At 58.6% G+C, this 17,817-nt stretch overlaps 1 protein-coding gene across 1 annotated transcript in view; it reads right to left on the minus strand.

Moving 5' to 3' along the window:
- PLXNA2 (plexin A2) overlaps positions 1-17,588 on the minus strand; it is a 205,654-nt gene extending 188,066 nt beyond the window's left edge. The window contains exon 1 of the mRNA XM_051821302.3: positions 16,962-17,588. The gene's annotated coding sequence lies outside the window, so the exon portion shown is untranslated. The remainder of the gene's footprint in view (positions 1-16,961) is intronic.
- Between the last annotated feature and the right edge of the window lie 229 nt (positions 17,589-17,817).

Here is a 17,817-nt window from a genome sequence, read left to right on the forward strand (position 1 = left end):
GGAGCGCAAGGTGAGCGAGAGGGCAGGCGGGAAGGCCCTGGCGATGCCGGCAGCTGAAAGGCCTCAATTAGAGTGAAAGGAGTTATCTGGTATTTAAATAATTATTAGATTGAAGGAATAATCATGGGTTTGAGCTGATTTTTTCCCCACTGTCACCCTGATGGCGTCTATAATATTATTATTCAAATGCCCATGATTCTCATTGAGAAGAGACAGAGAGAGAGAGAGAGAGAGAGAGAGAGAGAGAAAGGGGAGAGAGGAGGGGAGAGGGGAGGGGAGCAGGGAGGGGAGCAGGGAGGGGGTGGGGAGGGGGACTCATTTAATCTCCATGTGACAGGGCTGCAGGAGGTACGATTAGTCTTTTTCTTATTTCAGCTGTCACTCATGCCCAGACACCAAGATTGTTATTAGCGTATTTTATGCACGCGATGTAAAGGGGAGAGGGGGAGGGGTGCGGGGAGAGGGGAGAGGGGAGAGGGAGAATTTCCTATGGAAAATAACGGGACCAAAGGAACAATTTAGATGTCACTGCTGTACCAGCTGTGCTTGCTTCATTAATCGAATGTCACTTTTTCCCCAGACGCTGGGCTGTTATGTGAAGCTAAGTGGCGATCCCGTGCCCCAGAGAGGAAAGAGGGAAGTGAGAAGAGGGAGCAGGCACAGGGTCTCTGCCCACATGCTGCAGAAGGTGATATGGGTGCGACTGCACCCCCACCAGGGTCTGTCAGGGCAGCGCTGGGTGACAACCTCCAGTGAGTCCCGGTGAGGCCCGAGGGAGGAGTCCCCGTGACAGGGGGTGAGCAGGGAGGGGCTCTGTGCTACAGCTGAGCGGAGCTCTTGGCGGTGCCCTGGCAAAGGCCCCTGCACCCCCCTCCCTAAGTTCATGCACAACAGTGACGGGCACTCTGCCTCCCCCACAGTGGACAGAGGCATGGTGACAGGGCACAGGTGTGGGGCCAGCTACTGGCAAGAGGCAGGATGGCAGGTGTTGGGGTTGAATCGAGTCCCCTCAGCAACCCCGTGTTGAAGTCCTAGCCCTCAGCACCTCAGAATGGTCCCTACCACGTGTCAGGATGTAGGCACTAAGGTGGGCCAGCGCAATCCACGGCTTGGGGCTCGGGGGCCAGAGGCTGACACCCACAGAGGGAAGATGATGCAAATGCCCTTGGGGAGAAGATGGCCATCAACAAGCCCAGGAGAGAGGCCTGGGCCCAACAGGCGCTTCGCTCCCACCCTGCCATCACCAGGATCCGGGACTTCCCAGCCTTCAGAAGGCAAGGAAGTAAAGTCTACTGTTGACAACACTCATCTGTGACCCCGTGTGACAGCAGCCCTGGCAAGCCAGGCAGCCGGGAGCAGTGACGGCCCCTGACTTTGTGGCTCGGGAGTTGATCTTGGAAAGGAAAGGAGTGTATGCACCATGAGCAGTCCCAGGGCCCAGAATCTCGGAGACCCGGCCGGTCGCAGTTCTGTGCGAGCCCAGGGCGGCAATGTGTGCGTCGTTTGGCTTTGAAACCCACTTGCTCTGTGCTTCCCGGCTTCAGGATGGGAAGGGATTCGCTGCTGCCTGCTCTCCATGCACAGCGGGTCCTGACCTTTCTGGACAGTGAATACTGGTCAGGTGCCAGCCTCCCAGCCCTGATGGGCTGCTCCTGACGCCCGGGGAGAGGCCCTCCAGGCTCCCCACCCCAGCACCCGCACTGGCCCTGGGCCCTGTCCTGGGACCACTGCTCTTGACGCAAGGAGCGCCTTCTGCTGTCTCCCCCTCCTCCCTTCTCCGGTCTCCCAGGGTCCCAGCAAAGCATGCAGTGTTTGTCGGCTACTCTCAGAGCTGCAAAGCTCGCAGTTATCCCCCCATGATAAAAGGTTCGGAGGCACACACTTGTCCCTCCCAAGGGCTGCCTGGTCGGGGTGGTGGGAGTAGCTCTGCTCCTCTCTGGGGCACTGGCTTTGCAAAGTCAAAACAAGATTCATTACCCTGGGGCTGGGGGCAAGGAGATACACCGTGTGACCCTGCAGCCCCACCCCATATGTCATGGGCCTGTCAGGAATCTCCCAGAATTCCCTTTATTATCTAAAGGTCACCACCCGGGCAGAGCTGAGAGAGCCGCATGGTGCAAACCAAACTACAGGAGCCATCAATTTCAAGCAGCTGCCTCCCGCCCCCCAGGCTTCCTGAGGCTCTGCCCTCTTCAACCCCCTTTGGGGGAGGTCCCAGGGGGAGCACAGCCCTGCCGTGGCCACCTTCCCCTGGGCAGAAAGAATTTCTGCAAATCTGCAGGGCCCTGAGGCTGTGGGGAGCAGGCCTGGGGAGGTGCCCGCCATCTGCAAGAAGGGGATCTGAGAAAGGCGCCCCCATCCCTCCCCTGCCTCTGAGCAGGACCCTGTGTAACCGCTACAGCGGTGGAGCTGCTGTCTTCGTAACACCATGGGAGGAACGGACAGGAAAAGCAGCTCCTGGGTTCCTTCCACAGGCAGGAGAAAGGATAAAAGTGGGATGGGGCTCAGCCCTGAGGGCCGTGAGCCCCACCGTCACCGCGGCTTCCATTACTAAACCAGTAACAGGGAGCTGCTGTCACTGCTTAGGAATTGCCCGCCACACGGCCAGCTGTACGAGAGGCTCTGGATCCGTGTGGGTGACCGTGACGCCTGGATGGGATTAGCCCCATTGCACAGGTGGAAACACTGAGCCCTTGGAAGGTGGGAAAAGGCTAGCATCATCCAGGCAGGAAACAGTGACTCCCGAGCCCCACACTCCTCCCCACTCTCCCACACTGCCTAGATTTGTAAAATGTACTTTTTTTTTTTTTTTTGCCAGATCCTCATATTGCCAGTCTGGGAAAACTCACCAGAATGTTCAGGGAGACTTAGCGAGGACTGTATTTTAAGGGTCAAGAGTTGAGGCTCCACAGCCTCATCTGCATCTATCCCGAGCTGACCGTTTGCTTGGGTGATGGAACCGGGCTGGTGGGGGCTGGCAGGAGCTGTGGTCATCAGTGCCCAGGTTCGGTCTCGGCAGAGGCAGGAGACTGCAGCTGGTGGTCCCCTTTCAAAGCAATCCCCAGTGACCTTTCCAAAGAGCCTGGAATTGTGTCTTCTGCCTTGTCATCCCCTCCTTCCTAAGGGACAGCCAGGGATTCTTTTGAGATTAAAATGGGGCAGGAGTGCAGGTTTAAAAAAAAAAAAGCCCAACTAAATGGTTAAAGAAATCACAGTCACTCCACATAATGGCATATTATGCTGCCATTAAACATGATGCTTTCAAAGAATAATGACACAGCTCCAGTTCACACTCGTGGCAGGGAAAGCCAGAAACAAAGGCGCGCTGAGCAAAATCCCAAACAAAGCTCCAGGCGCTTGTCTCAACGCCCAGTCCACCGCTGACCCTGAACCCCCGCTCTCTTGCCAGGGAGGCTGTTCTCCTCTCTCTCCTCTGGCCCCCAGGAGACGCCAGGTGAGAGCGCTTCCTGCTTCCTCTTGCAGGCCCCCCTTCCAGTCTGCCTCACACAGCAGCCACCAAGTGGTTCTGGGGACAAGGAGCATTCCCCATCCCAGATGCTTCAACCGTTAACGCCCGGTGGGGCTGCATCTCTAACACCGTCTGTTTCCAGAAGCCAAGGTTCCCCACAATGGACCACTTTCCTTGGAAGCCTGGCGCTGCCTCCCCCAAAAATGATGCCTGACACATGCAGGCCTTCCTGTGAGACAGACCCTGGTGCAGGCCACTGGCAGCTACAATTCAGCCATCGGCGTCCTGGGAAGGGGCGCTTGCACTGCCTCTTCTCTGTGCCGCTTGTCAAACTTTACTAAGCACACGGACAAAGTGCGATGTCACCTGTGAAGCTCCTCCTACGGCTCCTTTCCATTGCCCGGGCAGCTGGAGGATGCCAAGTGCCCAAGTTCAAGTCCTTCCCAAGCGGGCTCTTGCTGCATCTTTTCCAGGCTCACTGCCCGCCTCTCCCACACACTGGTTTACTGTTGAGTTCCGAAATCTCCCTGCAGCTTCCCGTGTGGTCCCTCCCCCTCGAATGTCTCTCTGGACTTTCTTCTTAGTCTAGTCAAGCTCTGCCCATTCTTCCAAGCCTCATCAGGTCTCCAGGGCCTCTCTGCTCCCAGTCACCTTACTCTGCCCCAAAGCACTGACATGGTAGCATGCTTTCTTTATGTGGCTGTATTTGATTTCCCCATTGCACTGGAGGCTCTCTGAGGGCAGGAACAGTACCCCATGCTTCCTAGCATCCCTTGCAAGCCTTACTTGGTGACTGGCCCTCAGTAATGTGCTCAATCTGATTGCAGGGAGCAGCAGGAAGGGGGTCCAGAGTGCTCACCAGCTTCCTCGCCTGGCCCTGCAGCTGCCCATCTGCCCTAAGGAATGCCTTGAGCTGGCATGGCCCAGGGCTTTGACAAAACTGATTTTGTGAAGGTGGTGATGAGGGTGAACGCTTTGGGAAAGATGCTGGCAGTTATTTATTTTGGACTCACTGGGTAGAGAGCAAATGTCACTGGCTCGGCGCAAAGGGTGGAGGGGGAAGATGGGGTAGAATGGGAAGATTCCCGCCGTGTCGTTGAAGAAGGTACATTCCAGACTCGTGCAGGAAAATGCTGACCAGGGGTGCTCCACAGCCACAGCAGATCAGGAAAGCCTCCGATGGCCACATCACGTGGTCAAAAACAGAGTGGGCGGGGAAAGTCAGAACATGGTCCTTTCGCAGAGGAGGGTCAAGGCATTCCGGGGACTCTGCAGGCAGCAGGGACAGGGCTGTGGAGCTGTGGGCTCCAATCTCCTGCCACCACCACTTACTACAAGTGCAGTGAACTTGAACCTGTGTGCTCACCTTTTTGGAGCCTCCCTTTCCTCAGCTGTGAAATGACAGTCCCCGAGGTTGTGGTGGGAATCTACAGGGCATTGGATGTGAAATTGTTTTGTAAACGCTCTAATTTCAGAGCAAACACCAGTAACTCTTGCTCCTGGTTTTGCAGAAACAGTGTACAAGGGCATCATCTCCTTGGCAGCCTGAGCTGACCGCGAAGACGGTGACAAACTTGAACTCTATTCTAGCTCAGGAGAGGGGTGGTCACTACACAATGCAGTGACCGAGTGCCCAGCTCGGGACACCCAGCCCGAAGGGACCTATTGCTACAGGTCCCACCTTCCCCACTGCTCTGACCTGGGGTCCCCAGTAGCCCCCCATGGTGTCCAAGTCACCTTCCCACCTCCTCTCATGGGCTGAGAGTGAGTTAAGGGCCACTTGAGCTCTTGCTGAAGTGTGCCCGGCACCTGTGGCAGGAAAGGAGGGAGCAGAGCTGGAGCCACGGGGAGGAGGGGCTGTGGGTCTCGGCTCCAGCAGCTGGTGCCCCACATGCTCTGGGCTTTTCCCATATAGGGTCTGTCCCGGGTTCAGGAAAGCATTCCTCTTCCTCCCTCATGCACCCTGCCTCCCCTGGTATCTGGAGCTTTTCGGAACTGACAGCCAGCCTTGCCATGCAAAACCCTAACTCTGTCTCGTCTCATAAAGGAGGCAGTGTCCTCACCCTGTACCTTCCCACCTTCGATTTCTATTCTTTGCCTCTCTTTGTCTGAGACGCCCAGCTCTTGCAGAGCAGATCCGGCACTGTCGTGCAGCGTCTCTTGAGTAACAGGCATGTTCACACTCACACACGCCCAGCAGGGGCTGGGCCACGCAGCCGGATACCAGCGCCACGTGCAAACTCAGGGTCCTGGCTGTGCCAAAATGCCCGTGCACTCGGCCTGCAGGACACCGAGACCCCAGCTCCTTAGTGAGGGGCAGGAGACACAGACACGGAGGCCGGTGGGCCCCTCAGCTCCAGGTGGACATCAAGCACCCCCAGGCTCCTGGGAGGGAAAGTGAAGGGCACAATTATCAGAGGGGCTGAGCCGGGGAAGAATGTGCTGTAGGAAGCAGGCGGATGACAGGCCCCATCCCGCTGGGGTGGAGATGAAAAGAACTCCCTGAGTGAGACTCCGCACCCCCCCATCATGATGAATGGGGTGTGAGAGAGACGCCTGGAAAAGGGTAAACAGCCAGGGGGGAACCGAGAGGGCTGGCTGGGGCGGAGGGGCAGGGGCGGCACAGGCTGGGGAGAAAGAATGCTGAGGTCAAAGAGCAAAGCAAATGCTCCAACACGGACGGTCACGCCCAGGCCCTGGCCAGATGTGTGCTGCTGTGCTCTCCGCCCCCTCCCTGCACCAGACACGTTCTGCCTCCTCTGCAGCACCTTTCCCGTGGCGTGTGCTCCTGCATCTCCAAGGGACCCCACTGACCCACGAACTAGCCTTTGTGCAGCGATTTGAAAGGTCCCTAAGAATTTAACAGATGTCACCGAGCAAGCCTGCGAGGTCCACAGTGACCTCAGCATCCCATGTTACAGGTGAGAAGACTTAGGTATATTTATGGATCCACATTTTGGCTAAAATCCCAGATGTGGAGGTGAGACAAGGCCTGGGGCTCCCATGGTTCCACATATCACCCTTGCTTCTCTGCTGCCTGGAGCCACAGGGGCCACCCCGATAGCTCCAAGGAGAGAGTCCCTACTCCAGAGGCCACCCTGAATCATGCTTGAGGATATGCTGTTATCACTCTCGGGGCACTGGGTCGGGGACTAAGGAGCTTGCAAGCCCAGTCGAGGGCCTGGGGAACCCTGTGCAAGTTGAGGGAGAAGACCTGAGGCTAGAAGCGGCTGGGCTGGGAGCCAGGTCTGGCTGGTGGGAAGGGGGGCGGGGGAGGGGCCCCAGGGGCTGGCACAGGTGGTGGCAGATGGCAGTAGTCCAGAAGCTCAAATCTGCAGGGAAAGAGGCTGGCGTGCCAAAGCCCCCCTCCCCAAACTGCCCTACTCGGTTGGGGAGGGGGCACGGGGGCGAAAGCCAGCTGCCAGCTGCCCCCTGAACATGGCAGCACTGCCCCAGTCCCTGCAGCCAGCCCGGGAGATGGGAGACGGGGTGTCTCCTACCTGGCCTGGCTTCCTCTCCCCCACCCCTCTGCTCCTAGCACTCAGCCCTGGCCTCGCTGCTCTTCAATCCCCAGCCATGGCAGATCACTGATTAATTCAGGGCTGTTTAATAACCCTTCTATTTCGATGAAACAAGCTGTCTTGTTTTCTTTATTTTTAACACTGACTTTTCGTTTCTTTGCTAAGCATCTTACTGTCATTTAAATTTCTCTGTCTCCAACCAAGCTGATAATAGACTGGAGTGAGCAGCTGCTTCCGTCCTGCTTATGACAATGATTAGAAGTTAGAGCTGTGTGAGCTGAGAGCTGACCAAATCTCCCTTCAGAGGGTCTGCCCTGGCTTGTAGCGGGAGTGCTAATTTTAACGCGATCGGGAGAATTCAGGCTCCAGGGGAGAGCGGGGCTAATCCCAGGCTAGCCTTCCTGGCACCCTGCTCTGAGGCCAGCCACAGGGGTAGCAGTGTGAGACCGGACTCCACCTCCTTGGGAATTAAGGCCGGGGCTGCAGGTCATTTGTATGGACCTGACACTCACACAGCCCTGCCTTCCACTGAGTTCCCAGCGAGGGGCACTCAAGCTTAGCGGATGAGATGTGGGTGGAGGTCTCTGCTCCAGTGGGAAACCCTCCCAACCTCTGCTTGAATTCCCCAGATGACACAGATGACACAAAGCTCCCTCCTTCCCTAGATGGCCCCTCCCAGGCTCTGCTCTGCCCTCCTTCTGCTATGCCCATAGTGGCCGGTGTGAGTAGGCTTGGTGTGCACACCCCGACTCCCTGGCCACACAGCAAGCTCTCTGAGAGCCTGGACGGCAACTTGCTCCCTCCCATCGTCCTCAGTATGCAGCAGGTACTCTACAAAACACTCGTTCGAGGTTAGGCGGTGCCAGCTGCAAACTCCTTTACTTTCTTCTAACAGACGAGAAAGTGGCTGCCACCCTGAAGCCAGCGCCGTCCCTTCCCCCCAGGGATTGCACAGCTGGTGGAAAGCCTGGCCAGCAATGCTGGGGAAGTGCCACAGGAGCCAGTCAGGTGGCCTGCAATGGTGTGCCCCTCATTCCCTCTGGACCAGCCCACGGCTGCCTGGGAAAGCTGACAGGTGCGCGGTGCACAAACTCTGGCTGGCCCAGCTCTCCCTGCCTCTGGCTCCCAGCAGCTTCCTGAGAGTCGGGAGCTCTGGGCGCCTCCCAGCCAGCACAGTCTGCAGGCAGCTGCTCGGGTCATTGTCTCAGCCTCTTCAAGTTGTGAATGCTGAGTCTATAGAGACCGAAACACAAACAGTGCCCACAGTGCCTCTCGGGGAGGGAGGGGCGGCTTGGCCTTGCCAGAGCCATTGACTGTGCAAATAGCAAGGCTTGCTGTGGATGGAGGAAAGCTGCTTGGAGCTATGAGAAAGAGGGGGGCCTTGCTGCACCGCACTGCCCAGCGTGACCGAGGGACAGGGGGGACGCGCCGAGGGCCTGCAGATGGGCAGAGAGGATGACAGGTCAGTTCTCAGGGGGACACTGCTTCATCGTGAGATGCACCTCAGCCCAGACCCAAGAAAGAGCGACGTGGGGCACACGACGGGGGAGCCAGAGGCTGGCCAGAGGAGGCAGCTCAGACAGGAGGAGAGCATGCCCGATGACGCTGGGCCCAGCCAACCTCGCGGCGAAGCAGAGAACAGTGAGTGGTGACTCGCTGTGTGACTCAAGACCATCCACTCTCCCAGTCTGGACGTGGGTTTCACATCTATTATTTGGGCCTGGGCAAAACCAGCTATCAAATACTCAGGAACCACTCCTACGTGTTCTACGGGAACAACTATTTCTTTTGTCATTTCATTTGGTTTTTTAAGATCACATTTTCCCCAGCAGGCCCCTGGACGGTGCTGGTGGATGTACAGGGACGCCCCCCTCCCAGCCACCTCCCCATGCTCTGCAGGGGGGCCATGACAGAGGTCCTGATCCCCAGCAGACAGCCAAGGCTTGTCCCCGCACATCTGCCATGTCAACCACAGCAACGGCCGAAGTGCCAACCCCTGCACCCCAGGGGCTGGCTTGGGCTCCTGTGATTATTTTTCACACTGTGCCTGCCCTCTCCCTGCCCTTGCTCCGAAGCCTCCTTTCAGGGGTGCTATGAGCCCTAGAGTGTTGGGGGCCCAAGAGACTGGCCTCTTCCTGGCCAGGGGTGGCTGACACCCAGAGCAATACCAACTTAGCCAAACCCCAATCCAGCAAATCCAGAATTCAAATTCCAACCTCCCTGGTTAAACACTCAACCATGAGCCCTGCCTGTGGCCTCATTGCCAAGGTCACCATCAGCTTTCCTGTTTCCAGGCTCCACGGAGCCTTCTGGCCTTGCTACCTTAGCACACAGAAGTTCTCTAAATAGAATCTTACTTCTCTCAGAAAATTCCAAAATATTCAGTGAGAGACAGAGGGAGAAAGAACAGTCCTAGCTTGGTTTTAATTCCTGCTCTACATTTTGGAAGAGCTTCCCATGTTCATAGTGATCTGCACCTTTCTCACTCCCCCACCCCCATCTTCCTATGCGTGGTTCCAGAAACAAAGGCACTGGGGCAGTCACAAGACATATGCATCCCCATTGTACAGAGAGGAGAACTGAGGTGCTGGCTCAGAGGCAGAGGCCAGTTCTGCTGGAGTGTCTGGTGGCTCCCTCCTGCCCCTCTCCTGTGAGCACTGACCAACAGGTGAGAAATCTTTCAGGAAGTGGCAAGAGCTGCAGTGTGAAGGGAAGCCCTTTATTCCTGAGGCAGTTGCCCTGGTCTTTGACACCTGACCATCTGTTCTGACCCTGGAAGCAGGGCCCACATCTCAAGCCCCAGGTGTCATTTCCTTCCCCAAGCCCCCAGGCCCAGGAAGCTGGATGCTTGACAGCCTGCGGCTCACCCGGAGTGGGTCGGTGGACTGGGATTTGCTCCATTTCCTGATCAACCTCAGAGGGGAGCTGGCCTTGCAGCCGCCGCCACTCTGGAGGCGTGGGTTTTAATCCTGCAGAGAATGAAGGAGATGGCAACAGCAGTGGGGGAGAGGGGGGGCACAGGCCGGTCATCTCATCAGGGCACTGGGACATCTCAGGGGGCCTGGCTCCTCGCAGAGGCCTGGTGCCCTTTGCTAACTCAGGCCAGGAAAGGGATCTGGTCTTCCTGCCTGGCCCTGGGCTGGGCTCCACCTAAGAGCCCTGTGTGTTTTCCATGACATTCAGAAAATAGGCTCTCCTCCTCCAGGTAGCTTTGTTCCTCTGGAGGGGAAAATGAGAAGCTGGGGGAGCGGCTGGGGGGAGGTGGGAGGTCAGAGGTCAACGCAATATTTACCCAGCCCTGCAGAGGCCTTTCGCTTTCATGAAGCAGGAAACGACTTCAAAGCAGCCACATCCCCTCTTGCCACTTGTCTGTCCCTGGTCCTCCTGCCTGTTTTTGTACACAGCCCTTCCTCGCTGCCTTGTAGGGAGGAACCCCGGGCCTGGCCTCCTGCTCCGAGATACTGAGCCTGCTCAGTCACACAGCAGTTGTAGGCTGTCTCTGGAAGGTGCTTGCTCACGCTGGGCGTGAACTGTGTGCCCCTGGGAGATGTGCAGGAGGCATGGGGCCTGCACTTCCTTCCCTGCAGCCCCTGTCCCACCGCTAGAGCAGGAGCAGTGGCTGGAGGTAGGGAAGGCGCCAGACACAGAGAAGATCTGACAGAGCTTCACAAGGTGTGGGTGTGTGTGTGTGTGTGTGTGTGTGCAAACGCCTTCTCTCCAGACATGCAGCCACACACACTGCCTAATTCTCCAAAGTTCAGATCCTTCTCCAGGTAGCAAAAAGGAGGGCGGAGGTGGCCCACAGAGTGGCCACCCCTGCCCGGCCAGGGAGCAGAGGTCAAATGTGAATTTTCTCTCCCAGCTCCTCATGAGTTCAATCCGGTAACAGCAGGGCACTTCCATGCGAGGGACCTAGGGACGGGGTGAGTAATAACGCTTCCTGACTAAGCACACTGCACCGGAAGGGGATGCAATGTACACAGAATACACTGCGGGAAGCCCTGGGGATCAGGTACCCTGGGGTGTACCCGATGTTGACTAAGAGGGAAACAACGCACCATTGGTGTTACCCATCCCAAGTCCACGAAGGAGAACAGCATGGGGTGGGGGCGGGGCGGGGGAACTAGAACTTGGGCAGGGGTGGTGCTGAGGGGCTGGCCAGGTAGGGCCCCAGAGCTGCGAAGTCCTCAGGCCCCCGAGTCTCTCTCCCGGAGCCCTGTACCACCCATGGCCTGGGAGAGAAGCTTTGAGGAGCTCCCTGCCCTGGCTTCCACTGAGCCCCCAGTCAGAGTCCAGGCTGCCTCCTCCCACAGGCACTGCGGGGACTCGGCTCATGCACCTGTCACTCCCCGCAGTGTCCCGTCTCTTCCTGCGCCATCCTGTGCTAGCAGCTCTACAAGTGCGCGCAAGCCCTCTGTGTTTAAACTCCAGCGGATTCCGATGCCTGCTCTCAGTGTGGGGAGCAAGAGGTGGGGTCATTCAGAGGTTCTCGCCCCTCTCTCAACCCCTCCATACCCACACACGAAACTGAGGTGGAGAGAGCGAGCAAGCGAGCGAGCAAGCCAGCAAGCAAGAGGCTGTTTAAACATAAAAAGAGAGAGCCTGGGAGTATAATTGCTCAGAGGAGGCTGAGAAGTGCTTGAGAGAAGGCGTGTGTGTGCGTGTGTGTGCATGTGTGTGCGTGTGTGTGTGTGTGAGTGCGTGTGTGTGCAGGCAGGCATATGTGTGGAGGAGGAGGGTCACAGAGGGGAGAGAAACGTCTGCAGCTCTCACTCTAAACCCCCAGGATCCCCCCCCTTCCTTCTCAAAGTCAAGTTGAACTTTCCAAGGGCGACTCCGCTGCCTTTTATCACTCATCCTGAAAGTAATTTTAGCCAAGGAAAAGCGGGATTAAACTTTCATAACATGATACATTTATCTTGTTTTTCTTCTTTCTTTTCTCTGTCCTCCCTCCCCGCTCCTCGACCCCCAGGTAAACTGGAGCCAAGTGGAGATGGAGTTTGAGCATCAGGGCACACAGCATGTCAGGCCCCCTGCTTCCGGATTTTTTCATTCCAACGGCGGACACTTATTATCTCCTTGGATGAGAAAGGCCTCTGGACTCTGTGCTCCCTCGATCTCTCTCTCTCCCTCTCTCCCTCCCTCTCTCTCTCTCTCTCAATATTGTCCTCTACTGAAATGAAAAGGGGAATTATAATTCAGAGAAAGGCTCCCACAGAGAGTATGAAGACAGAGATTAAATCAGTGATACAACGTTGCCACGCGCTCCGTCTCGCAAAGCCCTTCTTTACAAAAAGTCTCCTCGGGAGCAGTTTTGCCACCACCTGAGAGTGCCTGGAAAATCTGCCCTTACGGACACCGGGAGGGCCTGGGAAGGCGCCTTGGGGATGGGCTGAACCTCTGCTGCTGACCGAGAAAAGCCAGTGGGCTGGACCGCCCGCTAAGTTGAGAAGGCCCCGGCCTGCCGCCCTCCCACCCCAGGGCAGGCGTCCTGTCCTGTCTGGGCAGGCCTCTCCGGAGCGGCCCAAGACCCTGCTCACAGGGCTTAAGGCTGCGGGCGCCTTCCCAGCCCCTGCAGGCAGACGGGGGCCCGGAGGTCCCTGAGCAATAGGACCCCACCACTTGCGGTCTCTGGGTAGTGACAGCTGGCAATTTCTAATGCATCTCAGCTATTTCCCCCCCCCAAAAAAAAAAAAAAAAAAAAACAAAAAAACACCAAAAGCACAAAAGCCACTGTTTCAGCCCAGCCTGATTCTCACGAGTCCCCTCTAGTGGAGAGAACCTGATACTGCGGCGTCCCCGTGGAGCCCAGAGCCGCCCCAGGCCAGCGGAGCCTTGGTGGCTCTGTTCTCCAGCTTTCCCTCCGTGCTGGGGCTCGGCTTGTCCTTGCCGGCCTCCCTGCCTTTATCTTCCCGCTCTGTCTCCCTGCCGCTCTCTGTTTATCCGAGACTTTGTCTACATCTCGACTTCCGCCCGGCCACGTGTGTGCCAGCTCCTGCATCCGGAGCTGCACTTTGGTGCACCTGCGGGTCTTCTCTGAGGTTCTAAATGCCAGGAGTCTGCCTAGCTCAAGATGCTTGGGAAAGACCTAGGCTCAAATGGCCTGAGCCCAGAAGGTCAGCACAGGGACCCAGGAACTGGAGCCAGAGAGAAGCCCTGGGAAGACTAGGGCTGCTGCAGAAGAACCCCCCCTCCTCCCCCCAGGAAGCACACTCCGGCCTTTGAAGCTGTGTGTACCTGAGCTCGGAGTGAAACCAGCTGGTGCCACTCCATCAGTCCTTCCCACCAGCCTGCCTGCTCCTGGGCCTCCCAGCCACTCAGACAACTGACAGTGCCTGCCAGGGTGAAGGGACAGCTGGCATGGGGTGAGCAGAGTGTCTGGGGTTGGGGGTGGGGAGGAGAGGGAGGGAAAGAGGTAGGTGGGGCCAGGGCCCATGCCTGGGACTGGGAAGGACAGGGGGGAACACCTGCTGGCTCTCTGGGTTTCCCAGAGATATGCTTTCAAGCAGGCGGAGATACGGCCAGGGCAGGGCAGGGGTTAATGGTTAACCAACTGCAGGAGCTGGAACTTGAGCAGTGCTCCGGCCCAAACCGGGCTCTCCCCACTCCCTTCCCCAATAGGGACCCTGCTCCCCAACAAAGAACTTTCTCGCCTCTATTTCTTCCCTCGAATTCCAGATGGAGCAGTGCAGAGCTAGATAAAGAGGTTCCATATGCCCAGATGCCAGGGGAGGGGGCCCAGGGAGCCTGGGGCTAAGCCGAGGAGGGAGGGGTATCCCCTCTCACCGCCACCCCTGCGGGCGAGCATCTTGGGACCAGCTGTTTGACCCCTTTCTCTCTGTCTCTGCAGGGCTCACCTTTAGAAATGACCAGAAAAGAAGTGGACACACACCCAGCCCTCATTTACTCTAATCAGGCATGAAATCTTTGTAACTAAGTGAAAAAACTGTTTCCCATAAGGGAATGGTTCCATTCATCATTGTTTGAACTGAGCATATGTGAAGGGGAGGACAGAATATTCACATATAATGAATTGATAACAGACTGCCCAGGGTGAGGGTGGGGGTGGGGGGCATGGCGTGCACATGAGCTGTAAAACCCAGCACCTCGAAGCCTGTTCCTACCAGTTTCCCTATGGACAGTCCTGAATTATTTCTAGTTAACAGACTGTAACACAATGCTCCAGTCTCTTTATGATCAGAATGGGGGTGGGGTGGGGGGCTGGCTTGAGCTGCTGGTCTCCATTTGTGCCCCAGTCTGTGTATGCGGAGACAGCTGTGTGGCAATGCAGGAAGACAGCTGGGGGTGTGTGTAGGGGGGGTGATGTTGGAGACACGGATTGCCTCCCCCACACCAAATTATATCTTGGGGAAGCAATCATAGAAAACGTGGTAGGACAGAGACTGTGAGGCCCCGAACAGCGACAACTCCAGCGCCATAAATATTCCACGGTACCTGAACGGGTGCGTCCGGGCTGCTGCCGGCGGCTGCCTCGTCCGTTTAACCATTGTCACCCGTTTCCCCTCCCGCTCCCGCGTTTGCGTCCACCATGCCCATGAAATAAACATCAGCTGAATAATCAGAAGTATTTGTTCGCGAGAAAGGGAGCTCGCGGAGAAGGGGCTGTTCGTTACCGGTTTTCTTTTTAACCTCATTTTGAGCGCGGACTTCTGGAAAACAGATGGTGAACTTTTACATCCACCTCTGCAGCTTCTGACGGTCAAGAGAGTGGGAGGGCGAAAGTTCCCTGGTGTTCCAGAGACAGGGGTGGTGGCGGGCCAGCTGTGACATGGGAGCCAGCCTTGCAATGACATGCCTTTGGCCCATGGACGGGCAACCTCACCATTTACTCTCCGTTCCGAATGGGGCTCAGAGGCCCGGTTCCAGGCTGTGAGAGACCCCTTCCACCCTGCAAAGAGAAAGGCCAGCGTGGATTCGCCTGGCCGGACTCTGCGCCCTGGACATGGACCTTTACTCTTCCAGACCCTACAGCTTCTCCGCAACTACGCCCCTCCACATGGCTCCAAACGGCATTCAACTGCTCTGCAAGCCAATTTGCCCCCGTCCTAATGCAATTTGCAGGGGACAGTGAGGGAGCAGAGGGCCGTGTGCACTGCCCTCCCTTTTTGAATGGCTGGTCCCTGAAAAGGATGGGTTGTGCGACAGTGGGGACTGGCTCTAGGTAATGCTGGCTGGCCGCAGCAGGGCCAAGTTCTGGAGCAGGGCGAGTTGGAGGTAACAGAGGTGGTAACGCCAGGTGGAAGAAGGGGACAGGAAGGCAGCCCCGTCCCTAGGGTGTCTGGGCAGAGTCCACCCTGATCCTGAGGTCCCTCCCCTCTGTCCTCAGCCTCCTACCCCTGCAGGCTGCTGCAGGAGATCACAGGTGATTGGTTCAAAAGGTGCACCGTGTAGAGAGGGGAAAGTTAATGAATTCTTCTCTCTTCTTGCCTGGAGGTCAGAGGCGAGGGGGCTGCCAGCAACTCCAGAGCTTTCTGGGGTGATCACACAACAGTTGTGCATTTCAATTAGGAAAAGCTGAATTCCCCCCGCCAGGGCTGTCTCTTCTGTCGGCGCTCAGAGGAAGGCCCCAGAACCCAAAGCCAGCCCAGAGGGAAGAGTGAAGTTTCAAGGTCTGGGAAAGCAGCCCAGCGAGACAGGAGTCTGCTATTGTGTGGGGAGGGGAGAGCTGAACCCGACACCGGCTCCGCAAGCGCGCACCGGCGCCCAGCCCGGGGACTCAGCTGTGTCACCCATACACCCGTTGTCTCCTCTGCTCCTGAGTACTGGGGGGAGTAACCCACCCCAAATGTCTGTGGCTGCCTTCAGACTAAGGAGCTACAGCAACCTGACCCCAGCTCATCCTGCCTTAGGTCCCTGCAAACCCACGACCAGTGCCACATTCCCTAGAGTCTGGGGTCCCTCCAGGAGACCAGAGCATATTCCCATAGCCAGTTCTTGGGGGTTCTCAATTTTGGACCGTTAACTGACCTGGAATCCCAAGTCCGCTACCCGGTTCCCCTCCCCCATTATCTCCCCTGTTCCTTTCCCGGGAGCTGAGTTCTGTTTGCACAGGCAGCTCCTAGGGCAAGGGTCGTGCCAAACAGGTGGACATTTTTTTTTTTCAGCGCCCTGGAATGGCAGTTTCCGGTGACTCCCTGTGGCCGTCTAGACCGTGATGAACGTTTACAGAAACTACCTGTGGGGTGGGTAAGAAGGGGCCAGGATTTTCTAGGACCTCTACATCACTTGTGGGGTGGGGCAAGCCAGAACACACCGAGGGAGGCAGTCGCAAATGGTTCGCAGGCTACTCCAACCCGAGGCAAACTCCCGCTTCCAGCCTAGCGCTCCCACTGGGGGCTACGCTGAAGCACGACCCCCTCATTCGGAGCCTTGCACTCGCTCTCTGGGCCTTCCCCAACTCGCGCCACTGATGCATTCCTCTGCCCCTGATTCCAAGTCCCTGATCGCGAAGGAAGGGCCAGCGGCCGCCAGGGACTCTGGCACCGGAGTGAACGCCCCCACATGGATCTCGGGCCACAGTGGCCGGGGGCTGGTCTTGCTCGCGCCCCGGAGGCCCTGCCTGGGTTCCAGCTCTCGGGGCAACCTCGCCGCGCCCTCCCTCCCACCCCAGGCTCCCCAGAGCCGCAGCGTGCCAGCAGGTGCTCGGTGCAGGCAGGCGCGCCACGGAGCGCTGCCGCCACCCGCAGTCCCGGGCTAGGCAGCAGCCGGCGGCCGGCGGGGAAGCCCGGCGGGCAGAGGCGGCGGCGGCTGCGAGTCCACTGCACTCGCGCGCACGCCGCGTTCCGGTAGCCAAAGTAGCCGAGCCCGCGCGCGGAGACTCGCCCACCGCGGCCGAGCCCGGGCGCCTGGGGCCGGGACCCGGGAGAGGCCGGGCGCGGGAGGAGCCGCCCGTGGGGGCGTGCGCGCGTTTGGGGAGAGGGCGGAGGGCGCCCGGCCGCGCCGCCGCTTACCCAGCTCGGCGACGTCGGTCTGCCCTTCCGTGCCTGTTCCGTGTGCCTCGGCCGCCGGCTGCCGAGGGCTGCGCGCGCCCCTCTCCTGCCCGCAGCTCCGAATCACGGGGACGACCAGATCCACATGGAGTCCGAATGCATTAAGACCCACGTCCAGCCGGCAGCCACTTATCTGTATTCCTGGAGTGGCCCCTCGGCGTCGGCTCCGCGCGTCCCTCCGTCCTCCGTCGCCCCGCGGCAGCCCGGCCGGTGGCTGCCGCCCAGGGGGCGTGTGGGGGTGGCCGGCGAGGTCCCTCCCGGGCAAGCAGCAGAGCCCCCGGCTGTCTTCAGATTTTTCCAGCGCCACTTTCCGGGCTCCTCTGACATCAGCCACCGCGGCGCTTCCTTCCCTTCTGGCTCGCCGGGTCGTTCACAGCCCCATTTCCTCCGGGAGCCCGGCTCTCCGGAGCTCTGATTCCGGGCTGCGCTCCGCTCTCTGGGCGCCCGCGCTCCTGGCCGCTGCCCTGCTCGCGGGGTCTCTCTGCCGATCGCCGGCGCTCCGGGTTGCCAGGTCCCCGGCGACTGCGCTCCGCCGCCCTCCCGCTCCAGTCTGGCGCGGACCCGCTGCGCCCGGCAGCTCGGGCTCCCGCGGCGGCGGCGGCGGCGGCGGCGGCGGCGGCGAGCCCTCGGCGCCGGCCTCCCTATATTACCGCGCAGCTCATTATCATAGAGGCCGCGCGCCTTAACCCGCTCGCTGCCGCCGCGCCCGCCCGGGCTGGGGCCGCGCCCGCCGCTGGCACCGCCCGCCGCCGCCGCCGGCCCCCTGCCCCCGGCCCCGCCCGCACGGACTTCCCCCTGCGCGAGCTGTCAACAAAGG

This window comes from Oryctolagus cuniculus, chromosome 13 (assembly GCF_051225735.1).
Source record: "Oryctolagus cuniculus isolate XC-2025 breed Fujian yellow rabbit chromosome 13, ASM5122573v1, whole genome shotgun sequence".
Lineage (NCBI taxonomy): Eukaryota > Metazoa > Chordata > Mammalia > Lagomorpha > Leporidae > Oryctolagus > Oryctolagus cuniculus.